An 8,127-nucleotide genomic window follows, 5' to 3' on the forward strand; every position below is an offset into this window, starting at 1 on the left:
TAGAGAAATGTCATGTATAAAGTAATAAATTATTATTTTTCTTAAGGAATAGTTCATGTAAATCCATAAAAGTAGTTTAAAAGTGATTTGTGTGCTATCTATATTGCTGTTCTACCTTTTTTGTTAAGGGTGTTTGATCTTCTTTGCCTGTTCACTTTGCAAAGACTGGGTTGGTACTTCTGTAGAGATGTAGGATGATTTTTAAATGATTTTTGAAGTTGAGGGAGAAAATACGATTGGAGTTTTTCCACATACCCTAACTGTCTTGAGCCAGAATACACTGAGAGCAAGGCAAGATGAGCATTTGAGGTTAAAAAGTATTTAAATTGTGTTGTTTTTAATGAAAATAACTGATCGCTTTGCTAGATAAGACCCTTCTTCCTTGACTGGGATCATTTACAACCGCATTTGGGATCGTTTGAAGCCGCATTTAAACTGCATTTTGGAAGTTCAAAATGGGGGCACCATATCAGTCCATTATATGGAGACAAATGCAGAAATGTTTTCCCCAGAAAAATTGAATTCTTTATGACTGAAGAAAGAAAAAATCTCATGTCAACTAGCAAATAGGCAGTGATGCTCTCTAGTGCATTGTGGGGATGTAAATGGAGTAAACGTTTCAGTGCACTGGAATGATTTCGATACTGTAACGGAGACATTTTTGTTTAAGACACAATCTAATAATCAATGCTGGGTCACCACTTGATGTAAAATCTGGGTCCTGAAATAAAGCCAGAGCACCACTGATCTGGTTTATTTGCTGCTAAACATCAAAAACAACTTTCAAAGATTGAGTGTCACTGACCTTGTTTAGTTGAAAGATCCAGGGACTAGTTCTCAGCTGATGGGAAGAGTGGTCTTTATCACTCTCCATTATTGAGTGTAATTTGTCAATTCTGAGACTGAAACACCGGCTTTTGTTTCAGGACTCTGTGATTGTGGGTTCAGTTGGATCAAACGACTGGCGTGGAGCTTTGTATGAAGTGACAGGATCAGGATCTAAAGAGACACAGATCATCGATCCAGCTGTCGGTAGAGACTCGTACATGGGTATGTTGGAGCTTTTGTTTGTTCCTTGTGTGATGTGAAGAGTTTGTGTGTGTTTTAATGATGCTGATGATGTTCAGGTTACTCTTCTTTGCTGGGAATGAGACACGGCGTCGCTCTTCTGTTTTCTGGGGCACCACGGGCCGAACGCACAGGTCTGGTGACCCTCTTCACCAAGAAACAAAGCACATGGACAGTGACACGGCACATCAGAGGAGAGCAAGTCAGTGGAAAAATATCTCAGACACAATACTAGCGTGCTCTATTGGTGAGACCAGGGACTCCCAAACCTACAGTTCACCAATAACATCACCAGACCCCTTCAAACCACATGCACTCTCATGAGTTTTAGTATTTCACAAAAAAAAAAACAAAATTTCACTTACAATATGGACTCTGCAATGCTATATCTAACTGACAAGGAGCACAATAATTTCACAAAGACCTCATTCGTTTCTACTTAGTATTGTGACACAAAATGTGTTGTTTTCGTATTTCATCCGTGAACATCAGGCTATAAAAGCTTATGGTACAATGCAATTCCATTTTTTTTTTTTATTTCTGTCATCAGGTTGGCTCATATTTTGGAGCGTCTCTGAGTCTGTTGGATGTGGACTCCGATGGAGACTCAGATTTCCTTCTCGTTGGTGCTCCATTATTTTATCAGTCTCAGCAGAGGGCTGATGGGAGGCTGTACGTCTACGCTTTATCAGAGCAGGTACGCACAAATACACTACTATTATTATGACATTCTTCATGAACACGGGTAACGGTAACTGGAAGGCTGCTAGTCGTCATCATTGTGTTACTCCATTGGGATTGCTGTTGTAATTGGTTCCTATGATGTGACAGTCATGGAAATTGTAGCTGGCCATGTGCTGATGAATGAAGATTCTGTTCACTTTCTCTCTCTGTAGCATTTTCAGAAGACCCAGACTGTGAGCAAATCAACCACAGGCAGATTTGCTGCATCTGTGGCTTCACTAAAGGACCTGAATGGAGACAGTCTGCCAGATGTGGCGGTCGGGGCGCCACTGGAGAATGAAGGAGTCGTCTACATCTACCTGGGCGATGCGACGCGTGGCATAAACCCTGAACACGCTCCTCAAGTAAGAGTTTGCTGTGCTGTGTCTATGCCCATGTTTAACCCAGAAATACTAGTACTTATAGTCATATGGATGATCATTTGCCATAATTTCTACAGGTTTTGATAGGTTAACATGGAGCTGGGCAATAAAACAACAACAACAATTATTGCAATATAATTCTTCTTTGGATAAACGTTCGATGTAATGTTTATGCGTCTTCAGCGGAACGAAACAGTGCTACTCATTTGAACTTCGCCACAAGCGGACCATTTTTCTGCTCTCCTAAACGCTCAAACGGAAGCACAGCACAAGTTCGCTAGAGCAGATGTGTTTACTCGCTGATGAGTCTCGGTCACGCAAGCATTAAAGAGCACTGATCCAGTGTGAAGCTTTTCAATCTACGAAACACCATTATTTTACTATGGATTTATTATAGTAACACTGTAGTGGCAGAAATGTGGAACTTGGACTTTTATTATATTCTTAATGTAGACATGTATTAAATGTATCAAAGGAGTAATGTAATACTGTATAATTACAGTATTTTTATTTATACTAAATGCATTTTTCATATAGATACCTACAGAAACCATATAGTTACATTTTACCATAATTTTAATAAAAATCTATCAGTCAGAATAATTAAATTTCACCATATAAAAATTAGGTTGTTCAATTTTTAAAATGCAAATTCATTCTCTGTCAGCAGGAGGTGTTTTGGAGCAGCAGAAATAGAGGTTTCTCTGGTAATGGCTGTATACAAAGCAGCGCTGTACTTAGAAACGCTGCTTTATCAGGCATTAGAGACAAGATGAAATGAAAATGACACTGAAAGTTTTCTGAAGACAGTCGAAAAACACCCGTGCCACATTTTGACTTTGAAATGTGCAGTGTTCATGTTTATTCAACAAAGTCAAAGCCTTTTGGAAAATCAATTTGTGGTGGTCAGTTTTGATATTGTGGTGAGCCGCCACATATAAATCGATGTATGGTAAACACTGCGTTGCATCCCACAGCACAACAACCTGAGCCTAATTTCAGTCTACTCATCACCTTAAAGGAGAAGTCCACTTCCAGAACAAAGATAATGTACTCGCCCCCTTGTCATCCAAGATGTTCATGTCTTTAGGGTCTTATCTAGCGAAACGATTGGTAATTTTCATAAAAATAATACAATTTATATACTTTTTAATGTCAAACGCTCGTCTTGTCTTACTCTGCCTGAACTGTTTTTTTCCGGTTCATGACAGTGAGGGTATGTCGAAAAATATCATCTTATATCGCCGCTTTACCTTTTTTGTTAAGGGTGTTTGATCTTCTTTGCATGTTCACTTTGCAAAGACTGGGTCGGTACTTCTGCAGCGATGTAGGATGATTTTGAAATTATTTTTGAAGTTGAAGGAGAAAATACGATTGGAGTTTTTCCACATACCCTAACTGTCTTGAGCCAGAATACACAGAGTTCAGAGAGAGCAAGACAAGAGGAGTGTTTAAGATTAAAAAGTATTTAAATTGTTTTTTTTTTTAATGAAAATAACTGATAATTTCGTTAGATAAGACCCTTCTTTACAACAGCATTTGGGATCGTTTGAAGCCTTATTTAAACTGCATTTTGAAAGTTCAAAATCGGGGCACCATATCAGTCCATTATATGGAGAAAAATGCAGAAATGTTTCCCTCAAGACAATTTCTTTATGACTGAAGAAAGAAAGACATGAACATCTTGGATGACAACAGTGTGAATACATTATCTGTAAATTTTTGTTCTGGAAGTGGACTTTTACTTTAGTAATGTGGTGCCAACTACAAACACAGATAGTCACTAGCTGGACCGATAAACAAACACAGAACAGAAGTTAAAGGGGGCATAATACACAGTATTGAGTTTCACCCAATCTCATGTTAATCTTGAGTACCTATAGAGTAGTACTGCATCTTTCATTTCTCCAGAAAGTCTTTAGTTTTATCATATTTACAAAAAAAAGATAGAGCTTTACAATTCTCTCTGAAAACAGCCGAGCTCCCGGAGGCGCGCCGTGGGTGGAGCTAAAGATTGACGAGCACTCATGTACTGACTGCCAACAAAACACAGACATTTGATGCCATTTCAATGACTATCTGCAGTTCTGAATCATGACCGGGATCTTTTATAGCTGGGACCGCTCCATCTTTCAGTATCAAACAATGTGCAAATCCAGCGTCGAACTGGACCTTATTTATAAAACGTTCGTCAACAAGCACACTTGCAAAACTCAGTTTCTGCCCTGAAAAAACAAACTGCATCCACTGTTCATGTAACGCTTGGTTCTTCGGAAAGCTGAGCAAGGTTACATTTGCTTTACAATTAAAACCACACTTCTTTAGAGACATTCTTCCCAAGTGAGTCCCGTGCAGCGGTGCAGCCAAATGAAGTGCGTTGATGGGCGCGCTCTTGTGGGAGAAATGCCCATACAAGGAGTGGCGTCATGAAAAGCCATGATCGAAAAAATACTTTGTAATAAACTCGGAAGTGCGTATTTGGCACAGAAATACTCTGTTATACATCCAAATCATTTTTTTTTTAAACTTTGGCGATGTTTAGCATGAGAATCCAATTCTTTAACAGTGAAATAACTTGAATGAAACGGCACTGGACCTCCCTTTTAACTTTGTGCCAGAACATGCAGAATTTCTAAGTAAACTCCATTTGATAGTTTGCATGAACAAAGGCACATATGCACACTGGAAAGTTTAATCTTTGTCCAGTGTCTGTGCTTTTTCTCTCCAGAAGTTATGATCAAAAAAATATATTTGCATTCTTTTAGACTGGAGTTGTGTGAATTTCTAAACTGAATCACACAAGTGTTTGTCAACATGTTTGTCTGTCATTATTGCGTCTCTTCTGTTTCTTTTTTGACTGTGCAGCAATGGCGTGGGTCAGTGTCCACCTTGTGGACAAACTATTAGCCCCAAAGAAAGATTTGAACACGTGGTTAAAAAAAAAAATGGGCCATGCACTGTGTAAATACATACTTATAAAAACTGAAGTATACTTTGGGATTAAGTCTGAATGCACTCAATATGTATGTGTGTGTGTGTGTGTGTTTGTTTGTGGTGTTTAGCGGATCCCAGCGCGGTCGGTTCTTCCTGGTCTGCAGCAGTTCGGAGTGTCTCTGTCCGGTCAGCTGGACATGAATGATGATAATCTGACAGATATCGTGATTGGAGCACGAGGAGGGATTGTCCTGCTCAGGTATGTCATTTGTTAGTTTGGAGAATAAATTCAATGAGAAAAACCTATAGGGTGTCAAACTGCTGAATTCATCAGACTATTAACTACTAGATGAAAAAAGTTTGTCAAGGCAAATTTGAAGTTGGCTTGAGAAAGCCTAGCCTGAAGGCTTGCAGAACCTGATTTTACCAAGCACGACATGTTCCTGGATCAACATCTTTGTTGACCCTGGAACAACATTGTGATTAACCAATCAGACCTGAAAAAACAGTTTATAGTTTTTGTGAAATTTAGGCTTACAATCAGTGTTTGATACTTGTACATCAGTGTCATTCATCTATCATTTCCTCTGATTTTACATAAAGTTTTAGGTTTAGGGATGTGGTCAAGATTACATTTTTGTATTCAAAATGTTGTTCCAGGGTCAAAAAATATCAGGAACTCTAACATTTAAAATCAGGACATGCCTGAAGGCTTATAGATAGATGTCAACATTTAAACCACTTTAAGTTTTTTGTTTTTTTTCTCACATTTGTACATTTGTATCATTACATATTCGAGTAAGTTAAAACTCAACTTACATTTAAAAGTGTAATGCACAATTTTCCTTCAAAAAATAGTCATCTTCGATGCTGCAAATGAATTTTGGAATAGCCTGGGCCTTGAAGGATCCATTAGTTGTATCCATCATTGCCCAGGAAAGGAAGAAGGCATTTTGTAGCCGTGTTTGAATCAGTCTTCAAATGCAGCCTTTGTAAAACACAGCCCCTGAATTGGGATGCAGCCATTGAAGGGAAGGTTAATAAAACCTTTGACAGTTGCAGTTTGAATTATCTTGGCTCACTTGAACTTTTCGTCATTGTAAATCTATGGGATTTTTCTCAAGCCAACCTAATAAACAGTCTACCTTTTTACCACATTAGTGACCCAGCTTGTTTACTCTTTTCTCTCTCTTCTCAGAGCTCGGCCTGTGATGTCTGTATCTGCACAGCTCAGTTTCAGTCCAAAGGAAATCAGTCTGAACTACTTTGAATGTCCTGGTGGCAACACATTTAATGCATTTAATCTCACGTCATGTTTCTTGGTGAGCGAGCGGACCAGTAGCACAGGTAACGTCAAATAAGTTTCAGAGAATCTCTCTGTCACATGAAGAAAACTGCTCCATGTCTTACCCTTTCATGTCTCTCAGGATCTCTGGAGAAGAAACTGAATGTTTTTCTGAACCTGAATGTGGACGTGGTACAAGGAATAAATCGAGGATTCTTCGATCCAATGGATTCATCGTCCAGGACTCTGCAACAGTCCGTTCTACTGGATTCTGGGTTCTCCTGTTTCAGCTTTTCCATCTTCATGCCGGTATGTGTCATCTGTCACAGCTTCATCCAATCGCAGCAGCTTTGGTCTGACCGTGATCCTTGTGTTTGTTTCAGCGCTGCATTGCAGACACAGTATCTCCTATGAAGATACAAATGAATTTTTCACAAACTAAAATGTTGTCTGGAAACACTATGGCTGTTCTTGACATCCACAGCAGAACGGAGGAGTATGTTGAGGTGAGTCTACAAATATCAGATTTTATCAGTCAAATCATAAGACCCTTCAGCTTTACTGTATAAGGATCCATTACATTCAAAAGCTCAGTAATTTCTCTTTTGTATGCAACTAGGTGCCGTTTCAAAGGATCTGAAATTCAAACAACAGCTGTGTCTGATCAGAAGCTGAAATTGAGTTTTACGTGAGAACTGATAAATAAATCAGACATGATATTAATCTGAAATATGATCTTTCACAACAAATGGGCCATTTGGAATTCCTGAAGGCACATAAGTGCTGACTTTTGCTACCAAATCAAGTGTAACCATAACAAAATACTGTTATTAAAGCATTTCTTGTATAACTGTGTTAACTAGTCTTGATTTAACATTGAATTGCTACCTATTGCAAGACACAATAGCAATGCTCTCCAACATATTTAGCTATTCTAACTGTGCTTATTTCTGTCATTGGTATAAGTGGCAGTGGGTAGTAACAGACAAGAAATGTACAGTTTTACTCCATCACGCAGATAATGTTTTTTTTTAGTCTTTTGGCAATCCTACAGCCTGAACCACTGTAGGGAATCCACCCTTACATGCTGCAACAACTTTTGGGGCAAATGTGTGGTGAACCATCAGGGATTGCAAAAATATTGTCTGCTAATGATTCTCCAGCATTCCTAATGCTCTTTCTATTACAGATCGTGCCCTAGCATGGTACTGGTTAAAGCATGCTTCAGCATTGCCTTGCAGTGGCTCTTTGAAAGGTGTGATGAGGCAGACTGGCTCTTTTAAACAGAAGTACCCTGCTGAAAAAAACAGCTAAAACCAGCCTAGGCTGGTTGGCTGGTTTTAGCTGGTCATCCAGGCTGTTCTTAGCTGGTCATAGCTGATCCTGCTGGTTTTTGAGGGGCTTTGGCCACTTCCTTGACTGGCCAGGCTGGGAGACCAGCTGGAACAACCAGCTAAAACCAGCCAGGCTGAGAGATCAGCTAAATCCAGCTACTTCCAGTGTAAACCAGCTAAGACCAGCCAACCAGCCTAGGCTGGTTTTAGCTGTTTTTTTAGCAGGGTAGCCACTATTTCCAAGTAAAAGTTTCTTGTTGTAGTTCCACTGGCTTAAACCTTTTCCTGGATATCTTATTTTAATGTGGCAGCCATCGATGGCTCCTACTCCTTAAACCTTCACCAATCTTCAGAACTTGAGCTTTGGTAGGCCTTTTCTTATTTTGTGACACACATATTA

At 39.2% G+C, this 8,127-nt stretch overlaps 1 pseudogene; it reads left to right on the forward strand.

The window, feature by feature from the left end:
* LOC127160891 (integrin alpha-L-like) overlaps nucleotides 1–7,234 on the forward strand; it is a 34,803-nt pseudogene extending 27,569 nt beyond the window's left edge.
* The last annotated feature ends 893 nt before the right edge of the window (nucleotides 7,235–8,127 follow it).

The sequence above is a fragment of the Labeo rohita genome, unplaced genomic scaffold (genome assembly GCF_022985175.1).
Source record: "Labeo rohita strain BAU-BD-2019 unplaced genomic scaffold, IGBB_LRoh.1.0 scaffold_49, whole genome shotgun sequence".
NCBI classification, from domain to species: Eukaryota; Metazoa; Chordata; class Actinopteri; order Cypriniformes; family Cyprinidae; genus Labeo; species Labeo rohita.